We start from the raw sequence: 21,749 nt of genomic DNA, 5'->3' as shown, positions 1-21,749 counted from the left end.
TTAATTTAATTTTGAATCGTGATACACTAAATATCAATTAGTTTAATTAATTTTTACCTCTTTGAGCATAGTGGCACTATTTTTATATGCCAGCATAAGTCTTGATAAATCTTGATATTTTCAGTCAATTCGTAAGTTGAATAGATATTGGATAAATATCCTTCACGTATATACAATATAGCACACAAAGTTGGGGCAATATGTTGACCTACGACCGTCCTGCCCTATTAAAACATGTAATAATTATATTTTTCAATTTTTTATTGCGATCCTTTTATTGTAACTTTGAGATTTTATCATCTAATAGATAATATGTTCCACGTGTAATGATTGACGGATATTACAAAACGATTTGAAAACATTTGATTAATATTATAAATAAAGGGTTACAAATATGTAAATTGAAAAAAGTGTATTTTAGATATTTAGTTAATAATAAGTAATGAACAAAATACCGTCTAACGATAATAATGTTTGAGTATTGCTTCTTGAATCCAAAACATATGCGTAGGTACCTGTGTACATTATAAAATATAAATATTTTTTAAAAAAAATTATCTTTAACCACGTTTAACATGGTTTTATGTTATTTTAAACGTGTATAATATATCCTATATGGACTGAATGAAACAGAAATAACTTGCAGATTGTTTTAAGTTATCATCGAGATAATCTGAAATGTGGGAAACGAATAGGAGAAACAAAAACCTCGCAAAATAGTCAATACATTATACCCCGAAAGTTGTGGTTTTAATTCAACATTTTCGCGCCAGTGGGCTATGACGTCTGATATGTTCTCTCGACTTCTAAATGAATGTCCCTGAAGAGCTAAGGTCTTATGCCATATAATATAATACATATATTTTTTTACTCCGTAATTGCAAGACACTGAACGGAAAGCATAGTGGTTTCACATTTTGTGACGTTTGACAGCTGCAGAGGAAGAAAACATACTCTACCATTTTAATTTCGATTATATTATAATTTAATTTTTATATATTGCTTCGATAAGCGGTCTTGGTCTTAGGTCTGTCTTGACCAGAATCGTCCACCGGACTGGACGTGCTCAACACGCTTAGATAGAGACTCAGAGCACAGACACGAGTTTTGTTTCAGGACCGTACCGTGTCACACCGCGTGATATCCAATCATATACCTAATTCGAATCCAACAGTGGTCGCCGACAGTGCGTGACAAAATGTCCATGGCGATCCGTCAACCGTATCATACATGCATATAATAACATACACGCGTTCGTGCAAAAGATGAAAAAACCTTCGACGTAAGTACGCGGCAGACGATAGAATTGTCGGAAACGTAAAAAGGTTTTCCGTATGTGAAGACAGTGCAATAAGTATTATAATGAGGAAATTTGACAATAATTAACGTGGTTATTGGCATGAGGTTAACATTTATGGGCAGGCAATCAGCAGTGCACCCGGCAGGGTACTTTTTAAGTATTATTATTATTATTACTTTATTTTTTTATATCTTAGTATAGGTCTCTAGACCACTGTTTTTTGAGTCTTCTACGTGCATTACCCGGAAAGTCAGACGGAGGATAGTTGTTTGATTAATGGGTTACTGTCAGAGTTTGAGTTAGCATGAAATTTAAAGTAATGTGATTTTGCTAATTGATTGAGGGTAGGAATTTTTAGGTCTAATTTTAATTTTAATCTTTTTTAATTTTTAATATTAGAACCAAGATAGATTATTCCTCGACCTTATAATTTTCCATTGGAGTGTAGATTACCGTAAAAAAGTAACCGATTCCACTGGCATGACGAACAACGTTGTACAACTCAATCAACGATCACATAACTCAATAGGTTTCTCATTGGGTGTGAAAAATACAGTTATACTCTAACATTCGATAAAATAAAAATATAACATATTATATGCGCGAAACTATTTGGTTGCTTCCGTGTTTTGTTTCATTGTTTGTAAGTAACACTGAAAACGTGGAATAATAAATTATAGCGAACAGGGTTTAGACGGCCTTCGACCAATACCAACAGCAAAAATACAATATTAATTTGTAACAATCGGTCTTAGCATCGCACTTAACTCACATACTTATATAATATAACTTACGGTGCACGTATTTTAATGATAAAGGAAGGTCCCATATAACGTGCACCACTTGCGACGTACTAAATCAAGTGTGATAAATGCACTCACCGAGAAAGAAAAATATCAAAAGAGAGAATTATTAATTTTTTGTTTTTTTTTTAAATCAGACGAAACGGTTCAATTATGTATTAAACGGGACATTATTTAACGTTGTAGGTACTTAAGATTGAATTATTTATAAATGATCTGGAACCGAATGACTTGTATAAGTATTTTGGAAATGTCGAGAGTGTCTACTAGTAATGTATTTTTTACACGGCTTTGATCGTAACGGTTTGTTATTATTCTCGCCTATTGTTTTAATCAAGTATAAAAACAACTATACCACGTCAAATTGGTTGAAAATTTGACAGAAACAGAAAACGTTTTTAATAATATTGTGGTACTTTTGAATTATCATCGTTTCTCTAGGAACCAAAACCGAAAAATTCAGTACCAACCCGACATGTTATAAATTGTATTGAAAAATATCTTGTACTATAATAACGGGTACAGGTCCAATATTGCGTGTGACATGGGCACTTATAAATTTTTGGTCCGTTGTGCGACTTGTACTTAGTTATTTACCTAAACTGAATTATTAATAACGAAAACATTTACAGATCGTTTTATCTCAATATGTAATATAAGTCATCAAATTTTAACGTGCGTAATTTATGTTGTCAAACTATCGTTAATGTCTGTTAAGAATTTGTCAAACTATACATATAGTTTGGTTATTTGAGTGAGGGGATCTCAAACGCCCCTCGATTATAAAAATATTGATGCACGTTTACTCTTATTTAATATCCCGGTTTCAAAATTTTTAATAGACATTCAAACACTTTAAGTAATGTACTTTTTCAAGCTTTCATCTGAGTTTCGTTTTTTACTTTTGTTTTACATTATTTTAATATACCTACCATAACACTCTTCATTGGACTTTGGTACAGCGATTATTATTTTTTTTTTTTGTTGGTAATAAATTTCAGACTTGTAAAAATTGAACTTTCATTTTTTCATACTGAATAATATTTCGATAAAGGTATCCGAATAAATCACCAGTAATAAAAAAAATCAATAAAAATATTATGGATCAAGTGCTACTCGTACTACAGGTAGATAGGTCATATTAAAATGAGCTAGTGCCTCATAATGTAAAGTACCTAAACTAATTAATGGCCTGGTGTTGCGCACGGTGAATGTATTCAGTCTCGAAACGGGCTCTGAGTGCAAGCGCCGGCCAGTGTCACTAGCTCTGGGATGGGTGACCACCCAGGTTTTTATTGACAAATCCTCGCCAAAAAAATGCACGTGTTCCAAACTAACCATACCCGCCTCCTTCCCTACATACATCTATAATGGCCATGATAGTCAACGGGCTTTAAGTCAATAAAAAAATAAAACAACTAATGAATCCTGTCGTCAGAATCCTAGACAAAACGTCATAAAATTAATTTATAAATAACAAAAATGTAATTCGTTCACTATTGCACAATGCGTATCTCAAAAACTAAAAAGGTTAATAAAAGAGATTTTTTTTTGGTATCTTAAATTTAATTTCAAAAAACGGTTTATTCTCGAGTGGCTTACTACTATATCTGCTAGTTTTCTACTACGGATAAAGCTGATTGTAGAACAAGATATGAGGTGTTGTTATGTGTGAGGTTGATGTATCAATACTCGTCCGCGGGGGATTTATGACATTAATTTTCAACGTAAACCGTGAACGACGATTCGGTTAGGTCCACATTATAATAATAACAATAATACAGTCGCTGTGCTTGTGGCCACCACGTTGACCGGGTTTCTGGTGACCAAGCGTTATAGTCGGACCTGTACGATTTATTAATGTGTGGTGCGCGTCTTACTACGATCGGACGACACAACATACGCAATTTAATCGTCGCACACGCACTACAATACAAACCCTAATACACCGCATCGTACAGGTGTATAATATAGTTGGGACAGTGCTAGTGGAAAAACGCATTACGGTCCGGGATCGAAGATGATGACGATAATAGCAATAATAGTAATAATAACCGTACAGTACAATAAAATCGGGATTCGGGCGTACCCGGTCGCTATTTCTGGCCATAAAACAAACGACTGCACCAACGACAGTCGAAATAGTAAGTGTAGTGTTATATACATATAATATGCGTTCGATGTGTGGTCTCTCTGGCCGCGCGTGCGCATACTACACCATCACAGCATTGCACAGGATTAAAAACACACAAAAATAATATTATTTTCGCGGTCCGGCTAGTCGAATTTCGTATATTGTACAGGGCCCGGGGTGCTTAAAGGACCCAGGGACGAGGGTGAGGGTATTGAATTTGGTTTTTTTTCTATATATTATATATATTTTTTTTGTTTTAACACCATTGGCATATTTTTATAATACACATATTATACCATACCCCTCCCCCCCCCCTATAGGTTTCCGTAGTTTTTTTACGAAAGATCATTTTTGGTTTTTGACCAACGTGCAGGCGGCTATATGGATAGATAAATTGTGCGTGATCGCACTACGATTTATCACATATTTTTGTTTATGACAATAATATGACACGGTGAAACAATGATAAAGGGTGAACAATATATTATCATTATTTTATCACCGAGCGGATGCAGTCGTGGCAAAGTTAAAACGTAAGAACACAAAAATCGCGGCGACAAGACGCGACGTAATAATAATAATAATAATATTATCTACGTGTGTATTATTTTTTTTCTTTTCTTTTTCATTTTTATGCGGACGTACGAAAACCGACATTGATTAATGGGTTTAACGCTGATTCGAAATTAATTGAATTCGCATTTGCCAAAGTTCCGAAACGATGTGTTTCCGCTCGTAATTCAATCTTGGGGAAATTAGCCATCATATTGTTGTTATTTTCAAAAGGAAAATAGTCTCATGTCTCCGTACAAAATATCAATTAAAATAAAATTCGTTTTACAAAAGACCACAGAGAAAAACGGACGTTTATGGTTTTCGCGAATTATGTTATTTTTATATCAGTTGTAGCGTATGCGTTTCGTGGAGTACAATTGTACAGCTCTATTGTAACATTAATTAAGAAACGTTTCATTTCAAAGACTTTATTTATAATAATATATAACATGGTGATTATTTTAACAGTAAACACATATAATTTGTAAACAAGATTGTTTTATTTTTTTTTACTTTCGACAGTCATCTTTATTTAAACGACGAATTATCAATAAATACAATACATAAAGGGTGTATACGTGATAATGAATAAATATCAAATAATTTATAACATAATAGTTGTACTGTAATTTTACAGATCATATAAATATAATATACCTTGTTTCGTACCTATACACGAATATGTTTGGGGTTATACTTTCAACGAGGTAGCTCCTTTACTTAGTCAAAATCACTCAAACCAAATCGTTTGGCTTCAAGCGTATGTGGTGTCTATAATGTCTGGCGAAATGTTAGGAAGTTGTTTAGCAGTTTCGTTGACGCGCGTCTCTAGTTCTCAGCATGTTTGTTTGCAAAATTGTTTATATTTTCATCATGTATAGGTGAAATCATATTCTGACTTCGATGGATGAAATAATAATAATTCTTGTCGATCCGGTATGAACGTGTAGCCATAGTAAGAAGGGACCACGACGTTGAATTACGCTATTTCTGGCACAACACCATAACTTTATCATGCCATAAGTCCAAATTGGTTTGATGAAAGCTACATAACGTTAAATACAAGGCCGTTTGTTTGCCAGATTTAGTGTGGAATGTAATCCAGCCAACCAGTATAACTTGCGTATTTTTAAAGCATATTTGAAAACATTTTAATAAAAAATTTGTGGTAAAAAAAAAAAAACATTTTACATATTTTAGTAGGTATTTTACTATATTGATCCGTTATCTTTTTATAAATTTTTACTTTTCTGAATGACAACATACATGTTTAATTTCTAATCAGAATATTTGCCTGAGAAGATCGATATTTAACATCGAATTCCAAATAAGAAGTATTAAATTGTTATAAATATTCAAAGTTTTTTTATCAGCCGTGAAGTGAACCAACAATTTGCGGGATAAGAAATCCACTTCACTAATCTTAACTTTAAATACTTAATACTAATTAACAACTAGTTTGATTTTCAAAATTTGTGTTTTATAATGTTATCAATTAATGAATGTTATCAATTAATGTAAAAATGTTAATACTGTTCGAGATAATGAGTAATTAATATAATACTGTCAAGAGTATTTTAGTGGTATTTGGTATAAATAGTTTCATCGTAAAAATAAAAAATTTGGTTATGTTATCAAAAATATGAACAGTGTTCACAAAGTATCACAAGGTATCTAAACGTCCGTCTTAGATAATTTTTTTAGTAATCTAAATAAATGCATCTTGATACTTTTTTTATTGATAAAAATCTCGAAATTGTACAAACGCATTTTAAATATTTATACAGATTCTCGAACCAAGTTTATGGTTTATAAATAATGTAATTGTTTTTATTTATATCATTATTATTATCATGTTCCTAGTGCTTAACTAAAATATACCTAAATTTAAAACCCTTTAAAAAAAAATTGTATCTTCTTTTTATCTAGATAAAAAATATTTATCTTTATCTTTATCTATATAAATATGTGTTAAGTTATCTTTTATATCTATCTAGATACATTTGAGTTGCATTATCTTTATCTTTATCTAGATAAAAAAATACTTACCTATCTAATCCGCACACTGAATATGAGTGTCTATCAATATAGGCAATCAGCTGTCTATCTACAATGGTCAATGTGATTCACTAAGCTACTCACTATTTTGTATCTATTAATTAGTTTTTATATAACCTATTTTTTTTAGAATGTATTAACTATTAAAGACAATATTTTAAAACACATACTTAATATAAAAAATTCGATGAGTTCGAAAATAAAATAGTTCAATTTAGATTATATTTTAATGTATTAACTATTAATTTAAATTATAAATAGTAAAATAGAATACTAAAATAGCAATTATATAATTTACTTTGTGTTAAGATTGTCAGATAGTATTAACGTATGCAATTTTATTTACCATTGAGTTCAAATTTAACAAATTCGTTACATAATTTATCAACTTAATGATGAGGTATAGTTGATCGTTACCTTCTTTTCCGTTTTATTATATTTTATTTTGAGCATTACCATTATTATTACGATTCGAATGATTATAATATTATTATTCGGGGGACGAGGTGGCCGAGCGGTCTAACGCGACGGATTCGGCACAGCCGGTCCGAGTTCGATCCTCGACCACCGGGCGGCATTTTTCTCCGTGGAAGTCACGGTGTCCGGACAACAAGTGCCGCCATCCCCCACCCGGGCATGGCAGATACCTACGGGTGCCCAATCAAAAATTCTGCCAAACCCAACACACACGTGTTCCTTCCCCTACCGACACTAACAACCCACAAACAAACCACTACAGCTAATGGCCATAGTTGCCGAAGCTTAAGAACAATAAAAAAAAATATTATTATTCATTATATTAAAATTATTTGTTACTTTTTATGATTTATGAATTATACTTTGAAATGATAAAAAAATCACTATGATGGTTTCATCAACTTGTTTCGTATTACTATTTATACATATTATGTAAATATCATGCAGAATAATGTTTTGGTTTCGTTGATGACCTGCGCACAACACATGGGTGGCTGACAACCTAAACGCACGGAAAATGATGACATGACAAGTCATGTTTATGAGCATGCATCAAGTTGTATTAACTAAAATAATATATTCAAATTGAAACAAATTAAGATAATATTGTTTAAAATTCCGCTACGTGGCGAGGGGTAAAAAAAATAATGGTAGGAGAGTTCCAAGAAAATTTCTGTCCCAAAATACTGTTCGTATTAATTAATTTTCATCTGCTATTAGAATTTAGCTTTATAATATTTTATGTTGTTCGTAAATACTGGATAAAAAAAAAATAAAATAAAACTAGGGAATGGTTTTAAACGTAGAAAATGCTAGTCACGTTTGCGTCGATGTCCCTCGCACTTAACTACATCGTTTCTTCTGTGTATAATAATGAAAATATGAAAAAATAAAATTAAAGTCCACCCGAATGACTAATGTACTTAATACGTGCTCCAAACTGATGATTAATTCTAATATTTCATTTCATTTAATTTAAAAAAAAAAAAAAAAACTATATTCACTTAAATCGCTTGCCATTTCCTTTGAGACGACAATAATATTTTCACTGTATAGCTGCAATGTAGGTAGAAAATACTATGTAGGTTTTCATAATTGAGTGTAATAACTTACGTTTTAATTATCAGACCCATTAAAAGCGTACTATTAAGAATGATAATTTGATTACCTGCTCGCTTGCTTATTGTATAATATATTATAACCAACATAATATAATAATATTATTAAGTAGGTACCCGAGCAGATAATTGAGTATAATATGTACATAATAAATATATATAAATTCACAAACAAAACGCACTTTAATGGCACGTTTAACGATATCGTTATTAGGTGCGTTACCTACACATCGTAACGATAGGAAAATACTAAATAGATTTCTTGGTAGTGGTTATTATAGAAATGAGACTTTGAATATTATTTTTTTTTTATGTGAAAAAAAACCGTTAAGGAGAAAAGAAGAACTTTTCATCTTAAATACAGCATTTTTTTTTTCTTTTTCACGGATTAACTTTTCGACAGTTTTACATTTATATGATATAAGAGATAGTTTAAAATTGAAAGTTTTTCCAAGTGTGTAACCCATTCGCTGTAAAATGATGTAGTTTTGGGCTTTCGAATATTTCGAAAACGTTATGTATAATAATTGTTATAGCTGATTGGCTGATAAACTTTAAGTAAACAGTAAAACCCTTTTTACGAGTTTAGCAAAATATATAGGTCCATGCTCTTCATTCCACCCTATCGTCCCGGAATAATAAATCGTTGTATTTGCGAACCTACACCGACAATTTATTATATTTTTGAACGATTATTAATCCACAGTTAAGAAATACCGAATTAAAATTCTCGCCGTCCGTCAGTTTCATTTCGTTGCTGTTGCACTAAATATTTTGGTCTGTTATTAATATTAATTTGAACTATACGATACATAATGTCGCATTGGCAACGACTATTAAAAAATGAATTCAAATTTAAAACGTGTTTTCGTATTTTCATTCAAATCTGCTCCAAAATCCCATCATCCCTACTTACCCTATACTTTTAGGGAACTCTTACTGCCCCGTATTATAATATAATAATTAATAACTATTACGATTGCGAAATGTATTAAAGAATAAAAACAAAAAAAAAAAATCTATACAAATTATAAAGCTAATTTATGCTTTGATAATATCATAAGTTCCCTTATTGGTTAACTTAAATATTAGGTAATCAGTAAAAAATATAACTTTTTTTTTTAAGAGTTTATTGATCACTTTTGTTGGTAGGTATTATAGGTATTTATCAGAAATAATAAATTATTTGAAAATCATTCCATGTGATCCATCTGTTTCACTTTCAAACACTCAATCCATTGTGTATAAGTACATTTCAAATACTTAGAATACTTTCAATGTCCACAAAATTGTTATTTATCAGATAAATAACATTATACAATCTAACTTCAAAAAATATTTAGTTTGAAATTTAAAAACAAAAATCTTTGTTTTTTTTTTCAATACAATTTTCCCTAAAAATTTCATTGCGCACACTGCTAAATTCGCTTAAACCGGTCTATGTAGTTAGTTGCCAACAACCTGTACCCAAATTTGTTTTATGGGGCTGCAATATTGTAGTTTTGTGGATTGCACTGTCCGTTGGTTAATTTAGAGACCTAAATTATTATGTTTGTGCTTGAGACGCAGTAATTGCATCGGTGGGGGATTCAACTATACACAAAGGAAAGTTAGGGGTCGTAATTATACACTTAGGATACCTTATAGTTATGAATTAGAAAATTAGATTAATTAGGAGTTTTTTTCTTACCAAGCAACACTGTCACGGAAACACTACAGCGACCGTAATATTATTGTGGTGATTAAGGCTTCTGAAACAGTAAAAACTCAAAAAATTAAAAAATTATAAAATTAAAAAGGTAATTATTATTACCTATTAATTTAAAGAAAAATTATAACAAAAATGTATATGTATAATGATCAGATTTTGTTTATCTTACGATTCGTTTATGATATAATAATTTTAGAACCACCAAATTGTACTATTATTATACTATTGCTTGTATACTATTTATACAACACAATTATTGTGGATAACTTGGCATTGATAATAATTAAAAATATTCTTAGTTTAATGGCAAATAGTATTTTAAAAAGTTAAATGGTACCTAATACCTATGCTATAATATTACTTTTTCAGAAAAGTCTGAAAACGTTTTGTAATATGATTATAATATTATTATACATTTATAAAAATTGCATATTACTATAAATTTCCAACGAATGCGATCAAAAACTTGTAGCGGTAAATTGTTAAACCATCACGACGACAGTAATAAAAATAAGAAATTTATGAAAATGATTGTCACACATGTAATAAAAACTATTACACATAGTATTATCACTTTATAAAATATAATTCATTTTTTCTCAATATTTGAAAATTAAAGAAACTATGATTTTGTACTAAAAACGCGTTCATACGGTCGTTATAAACAATTCATTTATTTTGTACTAGCTATTGTGCAATTGTTTAGGCTGTTACATATTTAAAAACAGAAATAAGATTTCCTAACATAATCAATTGTGCGTAGACTTCATGTATAATTGATTATCTTGATTACGAAATTATATTTGCAGAGTTCACTACAAGCCCTAAAGGAATTTTTAACATTTCGGAAAGTTAAAATGACTATTTCTCTATTGTTTTACCAGGTTGTACCTTTTTAATTATTAAACCCTGCCTGGATATCCAAGACAATAGTCAAGAGGTTGAAAATATGTTCAAGCGAATTTGAAACGACAGCGTACAAATTTAAAAAATAAGGTTTAATTTAAAATTGTGTCGTACTCTCGTGGTAATTCTATTATAATTTATAATTAAAATTTTTTTCATGTCCCTTTAAATCTTATACAATACTCAAATGCCTTCGTATTTATTAAAATAATTAGGAACGACATGTTTTTATAGTTTTTATTCAACTGCTCAGATGAAATAATAAATAATAAAATAATATTATGAAAAAAAAAATCATGTCAGTTTTACCGAAACGTCAATATTTTGTTTTGCTCATTGATTATTGTTTTTCTTTTCAATGGCCTATAAAAGAAATACGTTCGTCGTTCGTTCATATCATATTGTTTCTTTTCCGTAATATTTTGTCTAAAAAAATACACGTAAAATAAAAACGGTTTTTGTTAAAAGGTTTTCATTGAGAAAAAAATAACAGTAATGTATATATTATTATAATACGCATATTATTTCATCGAGACGTAACAATAATAACTGCCATTAACAACACAAATAACAAATTCTACGACATTTTAGTTAAAATTGTTTTTTTATATAGAATTTAATGCATTTTATATTGACTCTTTAAAGTCCGATAAGACGTTTCATGTTATATTATTTACAATATAATAACGTCTATATTATATATTTCTACTTTCGACAAATTCATATTTTTTCATACTAAACAATAAATTCTCGTCGATTAGATTATATTCTTGCGTTGGACCAAGTTTTAGAACAAATATTTTGATCAGTGGAAAATGTCTGAGTAGAGAGTAAATGATATTTATACATTTCTGCAAGTAAAACAAAAAAAAACGTGACAAAAGAAATTGGTATTTTATTTCAATCGTATTTTGGCGGTGAAAAATGTTTAAAATGTTTCATCCGTCCAGTATAACCATTTTTTTGGTCGAGAACTAAACGTAGGTAATTTGTTTATACTTAAAACAGCATTTTTTTCTGAACTTTATTGTAGTTCAAAAGATAATAATTATTATGAAAACGACTTATAAGACAAGAAAATAAACAGCGGCTGTTATTTTTCAATACAATATGTATATTATCACTCTCAGTTGGGCTTAACTTATAACACTAATAATGACCCAAACGTATACCTATTCTTGAAATATATTGTTTAGAAGTATTTAACAATAGTTTATTTTGTCAATTTATATTAATAAGAAGTGGTTCTTCAGACATCTTAGTGTCCACGCGTCTTGCGTTGTACTTGCCTGTAATAAATACGTTACCTAACCTATATTAAATTGTTTGCAAAGGACTATTTGACGACAAAGATGTTTGGCTCAACTATCTAATAATGATAAAAATATATTCAAAATTGCGTAAAAAGTCATTAGCATCTAGTCGAAAGACTATATAATATCACGCTGAGAAAATGAAAACGTAATTTCCTGACCGAAGTCCCAACATTTTTCACCGGGAGAATAGTCCAGCGTTCACCACGTGATAGAACTATCGATCATCAGTCGTGGAAGTCTGCTTGTCCCTTGCCACACGGGACGTATATAAATGCTGTATACAATATGAAACGTGTTCGATCGTCATCGTCGGTGGGCACAGATTCTCGAAACCAAATGATTTTTTCATTGCGAGAGTATAATAAAAAATTTACACCAGGACATGCCTGTCAAATTGTCTAGCCAGAGTGTTGTCTCTCCGTAAATCGCGTACGGTGACGAATGACGAATGTCAGGCCCGATCGATGTCGAATAAGTAGCAGTCGAGTACCGTTAAGTACACATCTAATTTGTAAGTGAAATTTTAGAATATTATCTGAGTACGACGAACCGCAGCTGCGACCGTCCATAAATTTTGAGTCTTGTACTTATTTACGCGATGACCCATTGCACAATATATATTATATTGTACAAATATGACTTTTAGACTTTGATTTGTGCGAATTCCGTGAAAAAACGAAAACAAATTGAACGATGAAATTCTATACAAACTATATATAATATATTATATTAAGTAGGCAAGGTAAAAATAGATACAAAATCTATAATACGCAATAAATAATTTATTAGGCGATGGTCGAACGGGCGAAATTCATTCCTCTAAATTTACGGAACGAACTTAAAGATTTTTACGATATGTTGCTGTTGTAGTGACGGACAGACACTTTTTACAATGTTATTTTTGATGCTTCCAGCTAATAAACTGCAGTATAGGTCTTTGACACTCTTTGTATATTATACGAAATACGATCTAACGTTTTAACTTTTATATTATGTTTGATCAAAATGTTTGTGTTTTTTTTTTTACGGCCTAGTATTTTGTAGTCTCTATTAACAATTTACGTGATATTGCAGAGAAATATAAACGTATCTACCTACGCGTTTCGTTTTTTTTTTTTTTTTTTGTTAAATGTATTTACTCGTACAGTGTCGTAAACACAACATTATATGATTATATTAGTTTAAATATTTATGAATTAATTTTTTTATGACAACACTTCATAAATACCTACATTTATTGAATACAAGTATAAATGGCAGTACGTCTATGTATCATCCAATGAACCATAGTACATATTTTTCAGCTATAACAATATGATAAAAATTGCATTATTTTGACAGATTTTTGTTTCTATGTAAAATATTTATTTTTTAAAATAAGATAACCGATCGTACTTTGTTACATAAATTAATCTTACCTAACTTTGTTTACCGTGATCTACCTCATTAAAAAAACTAAATGAAATAATGAGTAAGTGACACTTATCATAACGCCTGCAGGGGGTTATATTATGTACTATGTATTATCATTATTATGTGTTACTAATGAACAAAATAATTAAATTCCAAGAAAACAATGAGCATATTAAAATAATATTATAGATTCTTGAATATAATGATGATATTTCCAAGTAGGTACCTACTTCTAACTTTACTGTGATCAATGTATTATTTAAGTGAAATAAATAAAAATACATAGTTATTGTCTTTATTGTAATTAAATAGGTATATCGGGTGTTTCAAGACCAACGGAAAATGTCGATTAAAAAATATGAAAAATGTTCACCTTGATTCCCAAAGCACTTGCATAATTAATTTACGCATAGTAGCTATATAATATTTCAAGGACCCGCGGTGTAGGTGTGTGCTTTAAGGATTAACTTGTAAGGTATTTCTGGAGCGTTTCAATTTGGAATTCGAGTATAAAATAGAATAGAATAATGCTCAAATTATATTAAAAATATTTAATTATTTTAAATTATCTTCCTAATTTGTTCATATCCCGAGGTTGTACTGATGAAAGGGTCCATCATAATGTAATTGTTGATTGTATCGTCCCCACGGAAATGTTTTGAACAACAAAAATAATATATACATATATATGTATATATTGCAGACATACATTCATGGGAAAAAAAAATTGTAATATAATATAATATCGACGTATTATAATATATTATTATGATGTCTGTGCATGTATTTTTAAAAACAATTAATAATGTATGGGGTTGGCAAACATTGACGTCCAATGAAAAAAAATTGAAAAAACACTGTTAAACGAATGTTTGTTGTGCACTGTTTGTTTATAAATTACGATAAAATTAACTATCGTCTCACGGGCAACTTGTTTTTTGTTATTGATCTGTTTGTGCGTCGACCGCAGTTTTATTTAGATATTCCGTTGAATTGTTTTTTTATAGATAGGTAATATATAGTTAGAGATCCGCACGATAGCACATCCTATTTTGAAACTACAATATTATTATAACGATACAGACAGACTCCATCAGGTGTTTATGTGTCGTTCATATGATTAGTTGAACTTTAATTAGTTAAACTTTTGTCATTTCAAAACTTAAAATATAGATTTTATTTATCGTATAAAACATTCATAGAGTAAGAGAATAATACGGTTTAATATTGCAATACTTATCATTAACGGTCAAAAAGGTTTTTTCCATAGTATGAAAATGATTAAATAGAACATAATTTACGTATTTTTGAATTATAAACCCAAACATCAATGAATATTAATTGTACTATGGTTCGTTATATTCAGTTTTGTTCGGAAGTCCTCAACGGGTTCAACTTATAAAGTATTGAAAATTTAACGTTGAACTCATTAAAAATATCAACAATTTGTGTATTATATAGTTTCAAATGCACAGTTATTGTTTGCATTGAAAGCATTTATAAATTGTATGCATTATGTGACTTTCTATAAAATAATTCATTGAATATGGTTTTATTTTATGTTTCAGGGGAATTGAGATGTGAACCCTACACTAGGAAGTGAGTAATTTTTATTTTTTTTCACAAAATCAAAATTTAATATTTATCCATTTAAATCGATATATAAAAACGACTTCTTTAGTACATACAAATAATACGAAGGACGGTTTATTTGTGTACTATAATGTGTATAAATAGTAAAGTCATACGTAATAGTTTTGTGTATACCTGGGTGCATGCAAAAAACGAATTATTACTTCCTACTATTTTACAAACTATTAGAGCAATTTAAATACTAGAAATAAATTATATATGAACAGTCAGTCAAGTATTCAGGGTGATACCTACCAAAACATTTCAATTTTAAAATCCCAATAAACATTCTAAACAATAATAGTAATGTGTTTTGAAATTAAATGTAATATTATTACTATTGATATATTCGTTTTAAAATACTATGATAAAAAATAGAAAGGTTTTGTACCTTCGTGTACATTTTCGTAAATCGAGATAGTCGGTGGCCGTTATCAAACGAGTTGGGAAACAGCACCGTACAACAACAATAATAATAATAATAATAATAATATTATGATGACGTACATTATATCATTATTACACTCGTCGCATGCGAACACTTTTTCGAAACACAATAATAACATACTAGGTAGGTATAGTGTATAATATGTGTACGAGACGCGTTTACGTCGTAAATAATTTAGTCCAGAGACGGTATAGGTAGGCAGTCATGTCGGTGCGTTTTCACATTTTTTTTCGTCCGTCATATATCCCGCGGATAAAAGCGTAAACGCCATCGTCCACCACAAGCGTGCACGAATAAAACAAAACAGTTGTTTGTACTATAAAAATAGTAGGATTGCCTGTACATTGTAATTATTGTCATAGGGAACCTATACGATTAATCCGATTTACTAAAATATTATTAAAGTCAAGTAAGTTATTACAGTTATTCGAACTGAATTATGTTATGTTGACCAAATTTTTTAGTCAATTCAAACATTAAGAACTGCATTAACTATAAAATATAGTAAACCTAACCATAACTAATAACTATATTTTTATAGTAATAAGAAGTAAATCATTTTAGTTATTTCACCTATTAAATAGTTATATTCACTATAGTTTGTTCAACTACAATATTATAGTAATTCTTTTTTTCCGTGTGTCCTTATTTCGAAACGTCCCGAGGTCCTGCAGACGCAAAACGCACATGTTGTCGTTTGTCTCACAACCGCCGAAATTTGCTTTACCGAATTCCGCTCCTCCCTTCAACCCCTCTCCCCTCCCCACCACCCAACCGCCCACCAGCGCAACGGTATAAAAAATACCTCGATCGTAAATCGTTTCCTGTTTCTATATAATATAGTCCCCAAGTCCCCCGACCCATCTGCTCTATTGCGCCATGTTCCTCTATGTAGTACAAACACAATGTCGTTAACGCATCAAACGGACAAACATTTGTGTCTGCGATACCGTCGTTCGAACGTAAGCCACTGCTATAGGGCGTCGTCGCTCCTCCGTCGATATTCCATCCACATAAATTGTTATTAGTAACTCTGCTTTCTCGTTTTGAACGATACACGTAGGTACCACTACGACAATACAACTATGGGAGGATATTTTTTCGTAGTATTTTTTGCAGAGCTGTTGACCTTGTCTGCAGCGAAACACGTGATTGGATGTTACGTCATTCTCATTTCCACTAAACTGTTGTATCGTTTTTAACAATAAAGTAAATAAACTATAAAGGTAGTTCGTATCTATATATATATATATATCGTAGTCCTATATAGGTACTCATTGTCCATCTCAAAAGACTCCTACCTTCACCCCTCACTCCACCGCTACCGCCGCAACAGCGTATAACATATTAATATATTATATATATATGCGTATAAAAATACCTCAATTTTATTGTAAATCTTTTCCCTATATAGTTCCCGAGTTTCCCGACCCATCTTCTCAATTACTCCATCATCCTCTGTATTTCGTTAACGCATCAAACGGACAAACATTTGTCTGCGATACGACAGCCCATCGTCGTTTGAACGTAAGCCACTGCTACCGGACGTCGTCGTTCCTCTGTCGACATTCCATCCTCATAAATTATTATTTTAGTAACTCTGATTTCGTTTTGAACGATACACGTAGGTACCACTACGACAATACAACTATGGGAGGATATTTTTTCGTAGTATTTTTTGCAGAGCTGTTGACCTTGTCTGCTGCGAAACAAGTGATTGGATGTTACGTCATACTCGTTTCCACTAAACTGTTTTATCGTTTTTAACAATAAAGTAAATAAACTATAAAGGTAGTTCTTATCTATATATATATATATATATATCGTAGTCCTATATAGGTACTCATTGTCCATCTCAAAAGACTCCTACCTTCACCCCTCCCTCCACCGCTACCGCCGCAACGGCGTATAACATATTAATATATTATATATATATGCGTATAAAAATACCTCAATTTTATTGTAAATCTTTTCCCTATTTAGTCCCCGAGTTTCCCGACCCATCTGCTCTATTACCCCATCTTCCTCTGTAGTGCAACTAAACAATTTCGTTGACGCATCAAACGGACAAACATTTGTGTCTGCGATACGACAACCCATCGTCGTTTGAACGTAATAAGCCATTGCTATCAGACGGAGTCGTTCATCCGTCGACGTTCCATCCACAAAAATTATTATTTTAGTAACTCTGCTTTCGTTTTGAACGATACACTACGCACCACTGCGACAATACAACTATTGTAGGATACTTTTTTGTAGTATTTTTTTCAGAGTTGTCGACTTAGTCAGCTACGAAAAACGTGATTGGATGTTACGTTTTATGCGTTAAACTGTCATATCAAATTTAACATTAAAGGAAATAAACTATAGGTAGTTCGTATACTCATTGTCCATCTCAAAAGACGACGAGGGATAAAATTATACACTCTGTCTCGACGGTTTTTTTTCAATATTTTATTTTTAAAGCCAGTCATAAGTATATTTTCTAAAATATTATCTTGTAATATGTATTGGCTTTAGAGGAAGCATTATGCGGTTGCTATTTCAATGTGTCGACTGTTTTTTTATATCGTTAAAAAAAACATTAATATTATGCTCTGTTGATTTTAACTATGTATAATGCTCATTTTAGTTTTAATAGAACGAAAAAAATACTTGAGTGGTTCAATCTTGTTTGAAAAGTTTCAGGTAAGTTCATAGTTTGTGTCCTGTTAAGGGAAATATTTTTTAGTACTCTGCGAGTATACATTATAGGTAGGTGCACATAATTTAGCCCAGTGTAATTTGGCCTTTAAATTAATAACCAACATGTCGAGTTCAAGTTTAAAGACCGAGTTTTTTTTTTATAATTAGTCTAAGTTTATTTACATTCTCATGGTGTATACTATATTATGAACACACCGATCGGTAATTATAATAAGTTCACAGCCCGTACCAACATTGCCAGTAGTGTACAATTTTTTTTTTAATTAATCGTTTAAAAACGTAGAGTTTTTTTTAGAGATTAACGTAATTACAGCATTTTGTACAATTCAAATCGTACACTATAATTAATATTATACAATTTATAACTCTGCACTTAATTAATCATAGTAAAAATATACTGCATAATATGATACAATTTAAAAACATTTTATTATTTTTCGTAGGTATTTGATAATAATTTACGTAAATATACTAAACATCTGTCAACTTGTGTTTCAACTGGCTCAAAAACATTTCATTAGTCGTTAACAGACAATTTTGTGTCATTTGAATAACATAAACTTGCAGAATTGTGTTGAAAATAACCTTGGAGTCCAAAAACGATTTGGTTCCGAAAAAATAACTGTCAAACAAAGTTAGATCCTCCAAATGTTGTTTGGGTTATAACCGTTGTCAGAAAATACAATTGTGCTTACAATATTATGCCGCTTACCGTTTCATGCCCAACGTACAATAAACCCTTCTGAAATGATGAATTTCTACAGAATAATTCGTTTTATTAATTTCTGATGACTTTATTTGGACAAGGAAATGGAAACTCTTATTGTTTTAACATCATTAAAATACATCGTTTAAGAAAATATTTATACGAGTTTCTGAAAAGTAAATATTATTCAAACGACATGAAACTGTTTTCGTAATAAGCAATAAAATGATCACATTCAAATTTAATCATTCGATATTACTTATCAATTGTTGGTTTTAAGATATACAGTTATAGCTAAAAGTATGAAGAAAAATAATTATGAAAACCAATATAACTATATCGAATTATCTCTAGATTTTTGAAAAAAAAAAGGAATACTAAATGCACTTCATATTATATTATGTGTGCAGCTAAATACGCATGCATTTAGTTTGTATTCACTTGAAATATTAAATTAATATTCTTGTAAAATAAAATATAATACATAATATTATTTACTTATTGTTTATTTTTAACCTTGGTTTTGATTTTTTCACATTGAAAATAATAGTTATTAGATATTTTATGTTTATATTTTTTCAATAAAAATTATATTCAACAATTCGTATAGTTGGTTAAAAAATATTTAATTTTAATTTTAATTTGGAAAATATAAATTATATAAAACAAACAATTGAAGATAATAATGTATACCTTCGGCGTGTCATCAATAGGCAACTTCTCCTTCACACCAATAATCCCCCTCCAATTTACCCATTGTAAAATACAGATTGTGAATATCAAAAAAAAAAAATTTTAAAAATAATAATATAATATAGCAAATATGGTTAAAGAATAGGTACAGGAAATATAATATTTTTTATCGTTGGGTGCAGAATATATTTTGAATATCCAAGAGGCGAAGATCAGAAAATGTTTGTTTGTGTGGTCAATGCAGCGTCACACTGGTTTTCATAATACATTTTCGTTTAGTAAAATATATCAGCTTTTTTATTATAGGATAACTAATAAGTCGTATTACCATTAATACTAGAGATAATATTATAGTCATAAAGATACCAAACCAGTGCTGCATCAATACCAACCACTGCTCAAGACCTTAGAGCGTATACAACGAGCCATAGCTCAATATTTGTATGTACGTGTTACCGAAGAGTCTCCTGGCAAGATGTCTCTTTTGCGCATGCTCTATAGGTAGTCAGTAGAGTAGAATTTTTACCGCTGTGCTAATATTATTAATTTGCATTTTTGTTCTCTTATCTTTGGGTTATAATTGGGTAAAATAGTACATTTAAGTATACAAGTTAAGTATATTCTATACGGTATGTAAATAATAGTTCCTTTATTTTATTTTCTCTTGAAATAAAAGAATTAGTACCGATATTTTTTTCAGGAGCCCACATTTTTCCCATTATAATAACATTAAATAATACTAATACTTACAGGTATCTATCGAGATATTATAGTCATAAAATATTAAGGGGGTTTGGTTCTGATCGGCTAATTATTTATAGCACAATTATATTTTATTCTTGGTACCCATAAAATGATAATAGGAACATTATGTAAACATGTATATTTTGAAATTGCTCTCGAGTTTAGGGGTACATGAAATCGATCGCTCCACAATTTTCCAAATGTCGTCCAATATTTTCCTCTCAGGCGAGAAATTGAGGAAATGGGATGTTTAGGTTTATGGAAAACGATAATCAAACGGTGAGGGGAGATGATCGATCTCAGGCAAATCCTTGACGTTGACTGTTCAAAGATCCCTCTTCGCTTACTTTACTATGTTCAGATTAAGATTGAACCGGCTCGCTCGACCAAAACACGTTTTTTTCGCGCATTCCGGACACCGGTGGGTGCGTATGCACGGCGGCCAGCACCGGCGCTGACGACCGACGACGGCCGGCGATGACTGTCGGCCAATCACAGAACGCATAACCATCGCATGGGGGGTCAGGCACTGTTCGGCGGCTCAGTCTGCATGCGCGAGCCGGTTCAATCTTAACCTGAACTGAGTATAGTGTTCTTAGTGGTTAGTACCTACACGATCGACTCGATTTTTGGTGAAAAACATTTTTTAATGTTCGATCACCGACTGGTCATGTGCACGTGAGGTATGTGCAAAAGTGCCCCGCCTCCCGTTTTACATTACAGTCGCCAGTCACTCGCGCGCACACACACCCCAATGATCACTAAACTACGGACACGACCAAATAATATTATATAGTCGACCGTCAAACGTTTCGTATATAACCGAACGGGGCACGGGCATGTGAATATATAATAATAATAATAATAATAATTGACGTTCTACTGCATTATAACATATATTATGTACTGTCACGGAGATTACGCGTGTCGCAAATGGCGGTATGTGTGTGTTGTACCTATACCTACTATTGTATACCTCGCCCGTTTTGACGATGAGGCTCTAAATGTTTTGACAGGAGCTTGTTAGCG

At 31.0% G+C, this 21,749-nt stretch overlaps 1 protein-coding gene across 3 annotated transcripts in view; it reads left to right on the top strand.

Annotated features, from left to right (window-relative positions):
- The window catches only part of LOC132941343 (peroxidasin homolog), a 432,704-nt gene that overhangs the window by 56,288 nt on the left and 354,667 nt on the right, over positions 1 to 21,749 (top strand). For all 3 annotated transcript variants that reach the window (XM_061009356.1, XM_061009358.1, XM_061009357.1), the window contains one exon: positions 15,360 to 15,390. The gene's annotated coding sequence lies outside the window, so the exon portion shown is untranslated. The remainder of the gene's footprint in view (positions 1 to 15,359; positions 15,391 to 21,749) is intronic.

This window comes from Metopolophium dirhodum, chromosome 3 (genome assembly GCF_019925205.1).
Source record: "Metopolophium dirhodum isolate CAU chromosome 3, ASM1992520v1, whole genome shotgun sequence".
Taxonomy (NCBI): Eukaryota; Metazoa; Arthropoda; class Insecta; order Hemiptera; family Aphididae; genus Metopolophium; species Metopolophium dirhodum.
This window is presented reverse-complemented; position numbering and strand designations above follow the sequence as displayed.